Source organism: Musca vetustissima, unplaced genomic scaffold (genome assembly GCF_032173495.1).
Source record: "Musca vetustissima isolate MV318-11 ecotype Yass unplaced genomic scaffold, APGP_CSIRO_Mvet_v1 utg1260, whole genome shotgun sequence".
NCBI lineage: Eukaryota > Metazoa > Arthropoda > Insecta > Diptera > Muscidae > Musca > Musca vetustissima.
Genome location: NW_026883184.1, coordinates 220326 through 232757, shown reverse-complemented (window position 1 = coordinate 232757; position 12432 = coordinate 220326).

Here is a 12432-nt window from a genome sequence, read left to right as displayed (position 1 = left end):
CCATCGCTGATCAGCAGAAGACATAAACAGTTTGGATGTTATGAAATTGATAATCTAGTCTTCTTCTCCAAAATAGACCCTAACCTAATTCTAGGCTTTGTCAAAAAATTGACTTGGCTAAAATAATGTCTCTTCCGCTTCCGCTCCCTCCTATTCTGACTACCTCTCTCTCTACTCTTCCACTATCTTTTCTTCTCTCTCTTTATAGGTACACCTATACATAATGGATGATCACAATGGACATAGTCTCCGAGTGGACGGTTGTTACAACAGCCGTACATCCCAAACCTAACCTAACGAACAAAAAACTAAAATATATACACTGGTGGCCAAAACTAAAGCAAAAAAAAAAAATGGAAAATGAAGTTATAGCGAAAGTTTTTTCAAATAAAAATAAGTAATTAATCGTTAAAAAAAATACAAAATATAAACGCGAAATTTTTGCATGGTCAAAACTAAAGCAACTTTTTCTTAAAAATAAGTAAATTTTGCTAATGTTTATTTTTTATTACGGCAGCACAACTACGAGGCTTTGAATCAATAAAATGCTCAAATATGTATATATATATATATACATACACTGGTGTGTATATATATATATATACATACACTGAAATTGCAAACAGAATAAATAATATTTATAGTGAATGTTTTTTTTTCAGATATAAATAGGCAATTTATTTAATAAAAAAAAAAAACAAAAAAGAAGATTAAATTGATCCAATTTTTGGCATGGCCAAAACTAAAGCAATTTTTTGATTTTCTCTTACAAAAATAATCTTTAAAAAATCCACGCCTTGGTTAAAGCTTTGAAAAATATTCTTTAAAAAATTCAAGCCTTGGTTAAAGCCTTGAAAAAGTATTCTTTAAAAAATTCACGCCTTGGTTAAAGCTTTGAAAAATATTCTTTAAAAAATTCAAGCCTTGGTTAAAGCCTTGAAAAAGTATTCTTTAAAAAATTCACGCCTTGGTTAAAGCCTTGAAAATATATTCTTTAAAAAATCCACGCCTTGGTTAAGCCTTGAAAAATGTTTTTTTAAAAAATCCACGCCTTGAAGAAATATTCTTTAAAAAATCCACGCCTTGAAGAAATATTCTTTAAAAAATCCACGCCTTGGTTAAGCCTTGAAAAATGTTTTTTTAAAAAATCCACGCCTTGAAGAAATATTCTTTAAAAAATCCACGCCTTGGTTAAGCCTTGAAAAATGTTTTTTAAAAAATCCACGCCTTGAAGAAATATTCTTTAAAAAATCCACGCCTTGGTTAAAGCCTTGAAAAAATATTCTTATAAAAATGCACGCCTTGGTTAAAGCCTTGAAAAAATATTCTTTAAAAAATTCACGCCCTGGTTAAAGCCTTGAAAAAATATTCTTTAAAAAATCCACGCCCTGGTTAAAGCCTTGAAAAAATGTTCTTTAAAAAATTCACGCCTTGGTTAAAGCCTTGAAAAAAAATTCTTAAAAAAATTCACGTCTTGGTTAAAGCCTTGAAAAAATATTCTTTAAAAAATTCACGCCTTGGTTAAAGCCTTGAAAAAATATTCTTTAAAAAATTCACGCCTTGGTTAAAGCCTTGAAAAAATATTCTTTAAAAAATTCACGCCTTGGGTAAAGCCTTGAAAAAATATTCTTTAAAAATCCCCGTCTTGGTTAAAGCCCTGAAAAAAAAATTTGTAAAAAATTCACTCTTTATCCATATCCACTCAATAAAAAATCCAAAAAATGTTATGGCTAATGTTGCGTATACATTGCGACAATATGTATACGCACTGAGTGTAAGTGCTACATGCGTCAGCTATGTTTAAGACCTCTTGATGTACTGGGGCTAATAAGAACCCAAAATATCAAATTACAGGCAATTAAGGCTTTTGTTTTTTAAGTGAATAAAGTACCCAATTTAAAACTGAAAAAACCAACACGATATCTTTATTTTTGAAAAATTTTTGTTATTTGAATTTTTGTGATCATTTGAAAGTGATTTTAAGTGATTATTTATACTCTTTCGAGTCGAGCTTGATGATCTAAATTTTGCAATGAAAAGGAAAGCCAGGAGAAGAACCTTCGTACCCACCATTATGCGACGCGTTTCGCCGTTGGTTAAGCGGCTCATCAGGCATATTGGGCTATGTGGCTTTACAAAGGTCGTACGTTGATAACTTGTATTTATTCCGCCCTGATGCGAAACTTGCATATGCGAATTAAATTCAAATTTGTCAAAGTTCGACATTTGTCTTCATTCTAGGAACAGTCCTTTTCAAAGCAGATTTTTGTTGTAGCGATGGATAATTAATCCACACACCTACAATTGCTTCCTGGTATACACATGTTTTTGCGCAACCGTTTTGGAAGTGTTGATGGCTCAGACCGTTAAGCGGTCTTGGCAACATCTGTGTTGCTCTGAGGACCTAGGTTCGAGCCCTAGCCGTGCTCGGCTGAAATTAATTTTTGTTATTTGAATTTTTGTGATCATTTGAAAGTGATTTTAAGTGATTATTTATACTCTTTCGAGTCGAGCTTGATGATCTAAATTTTGCAATGAAAAGGAAAGCCAGGAGAAGAACCTACGTACCCACCATTATGCGACGCGTTTCGCCGTTGGTTAAGCGGCTCATCAGGCATATTGGGCTATGTGGCTTTACAAAGGTCGTACGTTGATAACTTGTATTTATTCCGCCCTGATGCGAAACTTGCATATGCGAATTAAATTCAAATTTGTCAAAGTTCGACATTTGTCTTCATTCTAGGAACAGTCCTTTTCAAAGCAGATTTTTGTTGTAGCGATGGATAATTAATCCACACACCTACAATTGCTTCCTGGTATACACATGTTTTTGCGCAACCGTTTTGGAAGTTATCAACGTACGACCTTTGTAAAGCCACATAGCCCAATATGCCTGATGAGCCGCTTAACCAACGGCGAAACGCGTCGCATAATGGTGGGTACGTAGGTTCTTCTCCTGGCTTTCCTTTTCATTGCAAAATTTAGATCATCAAGCTCGACTCGAAAGAGTATAAATAATCACTTAAAATCACTTTCAAATGATCACAAAAATTCAAATAACAAAAATTAATTTCAGCCGAGCACGGCTAGGGCTCGAACCTAGGTCCTCAGAGCAACACAGATGTTGCCAAGACCGCTTAACGTTCTGAGCCATCAACACTTCCAAAACGGTTGCGCAAAAACATGTGTATACCAGGAAGCAATTGTAGGTGTGTGGATTAATTACACTGTGCGACACGAAAATTTTTCAGGGGTTCTAATGTACCAATTCCGTTTAGTTGGAGTCCCTGGACCACGAAAATACCTTTGGTTTTTCTGGGTCACTTCGAAAATTAATTTTATAACGGTAAATATAGAGAAAAACGTGGTTTCATGGATTTCCCTGTTGAATCTAGAATAACTTATTTACTTTATAACGGATTTATAATATTCTTTTTTTCTTTCGAAGAGTACAATTTTTCCTTTCAAACAAGATATATATTTGGTAAATCGGTTGAGGATTGGCTGAGTTACAGCGGTTGAAATGTGAACAAATACGCATAAAGTGACAAAATTTATTATTCTTCGGACTGTATGATGAAATTATGATATTAAGCCATATAAGTTTTATTATATTACGGGGAAGAAAATTAAATTAGCTTTCGAAAATGATAAAAATCAAAAAAATCGGTTAATAAATGGATGACTTATACACATTTTTGTATTGATTCTATGCATATTTTCTAAAGGAACTATGGGTCTATCTCGTTTCCTTTTGCCTGTTGCAAACATAACGGTTTGTAACAGGAAACGACACAGACCCATAGTTCCTTTAGAGAATATGCATAGAATCAATACAAAAATATGTATAAGTCATCCATTTTTTAACCGATTTTTTTGATTTTTATCATTTTCGAAAGCTAATTTAATTTTCTTCCCCGTAATGTAATAAAACTTATATGGCTTAATATCAAAATTTCAACATACAGTCCGAAGAATAATAAATTTTGTCACTTTATGCGTATTTTTTCACATTTCAACCGCTGTAACTCAGCCAATCCTCAACCGATTTACCAAATATATATCTTGTTTGAAAGGAAAAATTGTACTCTTCGAAAGAAAAAAAGAATATTATAAATCCGTTATAAAGTAAATAAGTTATTCTAGATTCAACAGGGAAATCCATGAAACCACGTTTTTCTCTATATTTACCGTTATAAAATTAATTTTCGAAGTGAACCAGAAAAACCAAAGGTATTTTCGTGATCCAGGGACTCCAACTAAACAGAATTGGTACAATAGAACCCCTGAAAAAAATTTTTTTGTTATTTTGTAGCACAGTGTTATCCATCGCTACAACAAAAATCTGCTTTGAAAAGGACTGTTCCTAGAATGAAGACAAATGTCGAACTTTGACAAATTTGAATTTAATTCGCATATGCAAGTTTCGCATCAGGGCGGAATAAATACAAGTTATCAACGTACGACCTTTGTAAAGCCACATAGCCCAATATGCCTGATGAGCCGCTTAACCAACGGCGAAACGCGTCGCATAATGGTGGGTACGTAGGTTCTTCTCCTGGCTTTCCTTTTCATTGCAAAATTTAGATCATCAAGCTCGACTCGAAAGAGTATAAATAATCACTTAACCCTTTGCGGACGAGCGGCGGATATATCCGCCCAAGCCTTTTTACCGTTGCGGACGAGCGGCGGATATATCCGCCCAAGCCTTTTTACCGTTGCGGACGAGTGTCGGATATATCCGCCCAACTCTCGCGCTGCGGCTAGCGTACGTCTGCCGTCGTAGGCGATAAGATACACATGGGTATACTAGCCTAAGACGTCAAGTGGCCTCTCAATGAAATTAGAGACCATGGCCTATAAATAAGGTCACCAAGGGAGACCAGCTGATTATCGATACCTCTCAAGTTTGCTGTCAAAATGCATTATTGTGAATTGACTTCCATTATGAAAACGTAAACAAAGTCGAAATTTTTGACATTAGACTTGAGAAAAAACAGCTGTTTTCCGATTTCGATTGCTATCTTGGTGACCTTAGATCTTGTTAGAGACTTTTGAACGATGAAGTCTTATCTTTCGTATAATGTAAACTTACGATGCAAGACCATGGAACCAGACAAATAGGAAATTTATTCCAGATGAAATAAAGAATCCAAAGATCGCGAAAAATGAGATGGTTGCCTACAGACGGAAAGATTTATTATTATTGGCTTGGAGAGACAAGCGTATTGTGACCATGCTCAGCACCTGTGCTACCTCATCTTCAACAACCGTCACTAAAAGGTCAAGGAAAGAAGGAGTAACTGATACTGTGAAGCCAGATGTGGTTTTGAATTATAATAAATACATGGGCGGGGTCGACAAAGCAGACCAGTACACAGGCACGTACTGTTTTATGAGAAAGTCCCAAAAATGGTGGCGAAAATTATTTTTTTGGGGATTGGACGTTTCTGTGATAAATTCCTATTTATTGTATCAGGAACATCACAAGAAACACAACTTAAAAAAGTTAAGCCATTTGGAATTTGTACGTCGCTTGGTAGATCAATTGGTTGGAGATTTTCGAGATGCTGATCCCAAGCCTCCTTCGACTTCTACAACAGCGGAAAGGCTCAACGGCCTTCTACATATTATTCGGCGAAACGAGACAGGAAGAAGCAAAGATTGTGTCGTATGCTCGAATCGGAAGGTAAAGCATGGAAGGAGAGAATCGATGTACTATTGTGCTACTTGTTCAGCTAAGCCGACCTTGCACATAGGTGATTGTTTTGAGCGATACCACACAAAGGAACAATATAAAACGTATAATATGTAAACACGACTACATTTGTTTGTTTATGGTTTTGTTAGATTTTCATAAAAAAAGTTATTTGTTAGTAAATTTGTTTGTTTATAATTTTTACGATTTTTTGAATAATTTATTTGAATAAAGCCTAATTTGTAAAACGCAAATATGCGACGTGAAAATTTTCTTTACTGCACGCTCCAATACCTGTCGTCCACAGCGACGCTCGCCCGTCGAGCGTCTCCGTCCGCAAAGGGTTAAAATCACTTTCAAATGATCACAAAAATTCAAATAACAAAAATTAATTTCAGCCGAGCACGGCTAGGGCTCGAACCTAGGTCCTCAGAGCAACACAGATGTTGCCAAGACCGCTTAACGTTCTGAGCCATCAACACTTCCAAAACGGTTGCGCAAAAACATGTGTATACCAGGAAGCAATTGTAGGTGTGTGGATTAATTATCCATCGCTACAACAAAAATCTGCTTTGAAAAGGACTGTTCCTAGAACAGTCCTTTTGAACTTTGACAAATTTGAATTTAATTCGCATATGCAAGTTTCGCATCAGGGCGGAATAAATACAAGTTATCAACGTACGACCTTTGTAAAGCCACATAGCCCAATATGCCTGATGAGCCGCTTAACCAACGGCGAAACGCGTCGCATAATGGTGGGTACGTAGGTTCTTCTCCTGGCTTTCCTTTTCATTGCAAAATTTAGATCATCAAGCTCGACTCGAAAGAGTATAAATAATCACTTAAAATTTTTGAAAAAGTTATGCTGTATTTTTAACCTTTCAATTTTAGTTGCTTTAGTTTTGGCCGCCAGTGTATGTACATACAAAAATGAATAGCTCTGAACTGATTGTGGGTTTTAAATACAAAACAAATCGCAATAGACGCCGGCTTAGATTTCTAAATATAGAATGAATGAAAACACAATAGCAGATTGATTGGAGATACGTTTCACGAATATTTTAAATTCGTGTTCATAGTTCTTCAAAAAATCGTCGTAAATGCACAAATGATGCATCTTAATGTTATGAAGCTCGAGGTAAGATGTTGTGACACCACCGGCATAATATCGCGCTACTGTTTTACGGCATATATGTCTTTATTGCATTATCAGGGAAATATGATTACCTTCTGCTTTATAATGATGATTATGATTTCGAAATTTTGTTGTTGTTGCCCACAAACAAAAATTCGCTTATCTTATCGCGAAATGTTGTGTGGCCGCCGTGCTGAAATTAGTGATAAGGAATAGAAGTTTTTTTATGATTTGACCCATTCAAATGTTTTGTTATCTCTTGATGTTAGGAAAGATTTGTGGATTGTAAATGATGATAAGCTACGGAGTATGTAAAATAGTTGTTGCTAATTCAAAACATTGTAAAGATTTATTTTTATTTTTTTTTATTCACATTAAAAAATGTAAATAAACAAAAGCACGGGTCTTAAGTGTTTCAGATAATATGGTGGATGGAGAAATAACAATAGTGAAAGTTAAAGTGATATATAGTGGAATTGTGGCAGCTGTAAATGGAATATATTTTAGAGTAGCATTTTCAGGTCAATTTACTTACATTGAATTTTATTTAAAAGATCTAGTACAAAATGAAAAAAATCGCTGTTGCAAACATACATTTACTGTGAAAAAAATCATTCTGGGGGGAGAGGGGGGCCGGGCCACCCCCCTGCGTACGCCCCTGGTCCCTGGTCCCCCCTGGTTCAAGCATCTCGATATACACAAGGCCACCTGGATTTTTCCTGATGAAGTAACGAGAAATCAAATTGATCATGTTGTGATAGACGGAAGGCATTCATCCAGTATATTAGACGTTTGATCGATCCGAGGAGCGAATATCGATTCGGACCACTACCTTGTAGCAGCCAAGGTTCGTACTCATCTTAATGATGCAGCAAAGGTGCGATCTAACACACACGGAAACTCGAAGTCGAAAAGCTGCAAACACAACAGGTAGCCGAGGCCTACTCCGCTCAACTTACCCACCTGCTTGACGAAAGCACTTCTTGTCCAGCACTTCTTGTCCCGATAATAGTATAGAATCATAGAAAAACGCAGCGTATAGGGCAACCCTGCAGACAGTAGCAACACGTAATGTGATGGAGAATTATTGGGAGAAAAGGAGAGAGGAGAAACGTGTATTCAGAAAAATGAAGAAAGAACAAGAAAAACGTGAGCGTGAGCAAATTGTGATGTACAGGAGTCAGAATGAAGTCCGGAAATTTTACCAACGAGTAAAACACCAAAACGAAGGCTTTATTGCAGGCACATCCTCCTGTAGAGATGAAGAAGGAAATCTGGTGACAGATACAGGCAGCGGTCTGAGGATCTGGAAGGAGCATTTTGAAAAGCTTCTGGTATCAATTAGTGGCGGTGAAGAAGATACCTCAGAACCAATAAGAGATGAGGGTGTAGAGTGTATACCACCTAGCCAAGATGAGGTCATAAAAGCAATTAATCTGCTCAAAAACAATAAAGCTGCAGGAACCGAGATGTCTACGTTCGATATTCCTGCAAAATTAATACGGCTTTTTATCTATGATATTTTTAACATCCTGCTGGAAAGGTCATACGAAACGCAAAGGTGAACAGAAATGGCACTATGTACACAAAACAACACATGTTACTCGCCTACGCCGATGACATCGACATAAGGGGTCGAACATTGCGAGCGGTAACAGCTGCCTTTGAACAAATTGAGAAGGAGTCTGCCAAAGGGGGTCTGGCAGTAAACGGCGAGAAGCTGAAGCATGGGTACTTGCGCAAGCAGATGAGGCAGCTCTTGGGGTGTTTGAAAGAAAAATTCTCCGAAAGATCTACGGGCCGATCTGCGTCGAGGGTGTATATCGGCGTCGAATGAACCACGAACAACCGTTCGGTATCAAGCCAGCTAAGTAAATAAGTTAGTATGCCAAGTTTAAGGGCCCGGAATTCTTTTTAATCTAAGCCTAGTTTAAGTTTCCGTAAAAATATTTATAAATTACGCCTATTTTAGGCCTCTTAATTCAATATAAAAATTCAAAAATTTGCGCATCCAAAAAAAAGATATTTTTAAATAGCTGACTTATATTTATGACAAATTGCATCATCACGATTCTCACAAAGAAAACACATACGTCTGCATTCGAAGAAAATTAACCGTAAATGAATTTATTTTAACAAAAAAAAAAAAATCGAAAGTAGCCTATATTATAATTTTCCGTAATCATTTAAACACAAAATAAAAACCTCTCCCATTTTCCATTATCTCTGGACTTTAGCCTTTAATATTTGTATTTATTTGATTTACATTTCATAAAAATGAAAACAATTTAAATTTCTATCTAAATCTTGACATACTTGACAATGCGATAGCGAAGTTGAGAGACCCTATGGGAAATCTTGATAGAATATTTGATAAAAAAACTTCGTTTTAAACAATTTTAAAAAAATTATGTGTTTCAAAACTAGGTATCTATGTACTTAATATTGTTAAATACAAAGGTAAACAATGACATAGATTTAACACTCAAAGAAAGAAAGTTAGTTGAAATAAATTAGAGTAAAGATATTGAACCACATTTAAGGAATTTTTATAAATATAATATCTAAAAATATATTTTATTTCTTTTTAAAAAAATCCCTTTCAACTAACTTCACTTTTTTGAGTGTATAATATTCAACAAGTGTATCGGCAAATAATATTGTCCAATATTCGAGGAATTCTAAAGTAATAATAAGGAAATGTAAACAATTCATTTGTCCGATTTTTGTTTTGTTTCGTTATTCTTCTATATGTATTATTCAGATACACGTTTAACGAGACCAGATATATATTCTCAGACTTGTGGTATTCTCTTTTGTTTTGTTTACTTGCCAAAAAAAACACACACACAGAACAGTGAGCTTGTCATCTGGTCACGACTATTGTCTAACCAACAAAAAGAAAAAAATTATGAACAGTCGTGTGCGGATGGCTGGATAAATGGACACACAAGAGAACCAAACCACAACATATAACGACAGATGTATGGTATGTATGTGATACAGAATACATACTACATAGTCCGTCCGGTCGATAGTCTGGCGACACCATTGATTGTTTTTGACTTTAATATATTCACTTGTCTGTTAGTTCCCTTTCTGTTGTCTTTCCTTACTTACAGGCCTGGTCCAAAGTCCAATTTTAATACAAACAAAGAAAGCAGAACGACAAGGAAGATGTTCGGGGAATAAAAAAGGTAGTGAATTTACTAATGGAATTATTTTTATTTTATTATTTTGCTGTCGAATGAGTTTAACGGTTTGCGAATAGTGGAAAGATCAATAATTAATCATTAGCGGATTATAGAGAAAGGGTCTCACAATATCTAATCAATTCCTTAGGTCCTACTTAACATTCAAATTCAAAGTGACCCCGATCAGCGTTCCACTTGAACGGAGTTTTGTTTATATCAGGGCATCTCATGGGGTAAAACTAACTTCAAAATCCCAACTATCTCCTCAGCCGTACTCTCAACAACGACCACAACCATCAGAGGAATGTGGAAATATACGCAACCAAATCCAAACAGACATTGTTCACCTATTGGACGAATACAATTTAGCTCCCAGTGAGCATAATGGTCGATGGAGAGCATACTCCGAACACCAACTAGCCCAAAATATTCGGTTCGACAGCATTTTCACTGACCGGTAGCAAATGGCGAATGTACGTCATACGCAGTGTCAGAATATACAGACCTGCATGAATGCCGACCTAAGAACTACAACAGGGTGTCTCCTGATGACACCAGCTGAACATCTTCATGTGAACAATCAAATGTTTTCGGTGCATTAGCCGTTTTGGTGTTATCGTCGGGAATATCCGTGCGTTACCATAAACGACAGTATATAGGAAGATAACGAACTCGCTTCTCAATCTAATTTAGGACAGTGGATCTTTTCATCGCCATATATTCAAGACTTATTACTTATGCTGGTCAGGAGCATGCACCAGCTAATATGTGCGTGAAAATAAATTCAAATTTGAAAAGCGAAGACACCCACCAGTATGTGTGGTTGTGTCCAGTATGACAGTTTTGTTATACAATATAACAGAGTGTAAGTGACTGTAAATTTGAATTTAGAACAAATAAATTCAATGACCTTTATAAAGAGGAAACAATTATTTGGCAAAATATTAACTAATTTAAATGTGACTGTAAATTCGAATTTATAACAAATTAATTTAATAAACTATATAAAGAGAAAACATTTATTTGTTAAAATTTAAACTAATTTAAACATTTACTTCACAGGTAAATTCTTGGTGGTGGAGTTATTGTCGCAAGAACACTATTTTTAATCCATGTGCACCCATCATCATTATTTTTATTTTACTGTAATGTAAATATTTTTTGTGTTGTTAATGCGTTTTATTACTTGTATGTTTTCTATTTTTTTTTAAATATGTGGAAATTATTTATGTTTTTATATAAGTACAAAAATGTGTATGTATATTTATATATTGCTTGTATGTTTATGTATTATAGTGACTTTCATTGTCTATGTTACGCTTTCATTGCATATCACTATTTAAACTTTAGTAATTTAGAATATAAGAAAAGCCTATGTAAAATTCGTTTCGGTCCACTGTGCAAAAATTCGACCTAATGCACCCCTAGACTATGTACCATTGGATAGGCCTTGGAAAGAGCTTCTAGACCCAGTTTTTATTTTGTTTCCAAATATGTTAGAATTTTAGTTATTTCCAATATAAGAAAACCCCTATGAAATTCGTTTCAGCCCACTGTGCGAAAATTCGACCTAATGCACCCCTAGACTATGTACCATTGGATAGGCCATGGAAAGAGCTTCTAGACCCAGTTTTTATTTTGTTTCCAAATATGTTAGAATTTTAGTTATTTCCAATATAAGAAAACCCCTATGAAATTCGTTTCAGCCCACTGTGCGAAAATTCGACCTAATGCACCCCTAGACTATGTACCATTGGATAGGCCATAGAAAGAGCTTCTAGACCCAGTTTTTATTTTGTTTCCAAATATGTTAGAATTTTAGTTATTTCCAATATAAGAAAACCCCTATGAAATTCGTTTCAGCCCACTGTGCGAAAATTCGACCTAATGCACCCCTAGACTATGTACCATTGGATAGGCCATGGAAAGAGCTTCTAGACCCAGTTTTTATTTTGTTTCCAAATATGTTAGAATTTTAGTTATTTCCAATATAAGAAAACCCCTATGAAATTCGTTTCAGCCCACTGTGCGAAAATTCGACCTAATGCACCCCTAGACTATGTACCATTGGATAGGCCATGGAAAGAGCTTCTAGACCCAGTTTTTATTTTGTTTCCAAATATGTTAGAATTTTAGTTATTTCCAATATAAGAAAACCCCTATGAAATTCGTTTCAGCCCACTGTGCGAAACGAATTTCATAGGGGTTTTCTTATATTGGAAATAACTAAAATTCTAACATATTTGGAAACAAAATAAAAACTGGGTCTAGAAGCTCTTGCCATGGCCTATCCAATGGTACATAGTCTAGGGGTGCATTAGGTCGAATTTTCGCACAGTGGGCTGAAACGAATTTCATAGGGGTTTTCTTATATTGGAAATAACTAAAATTCTAACATATTTGGA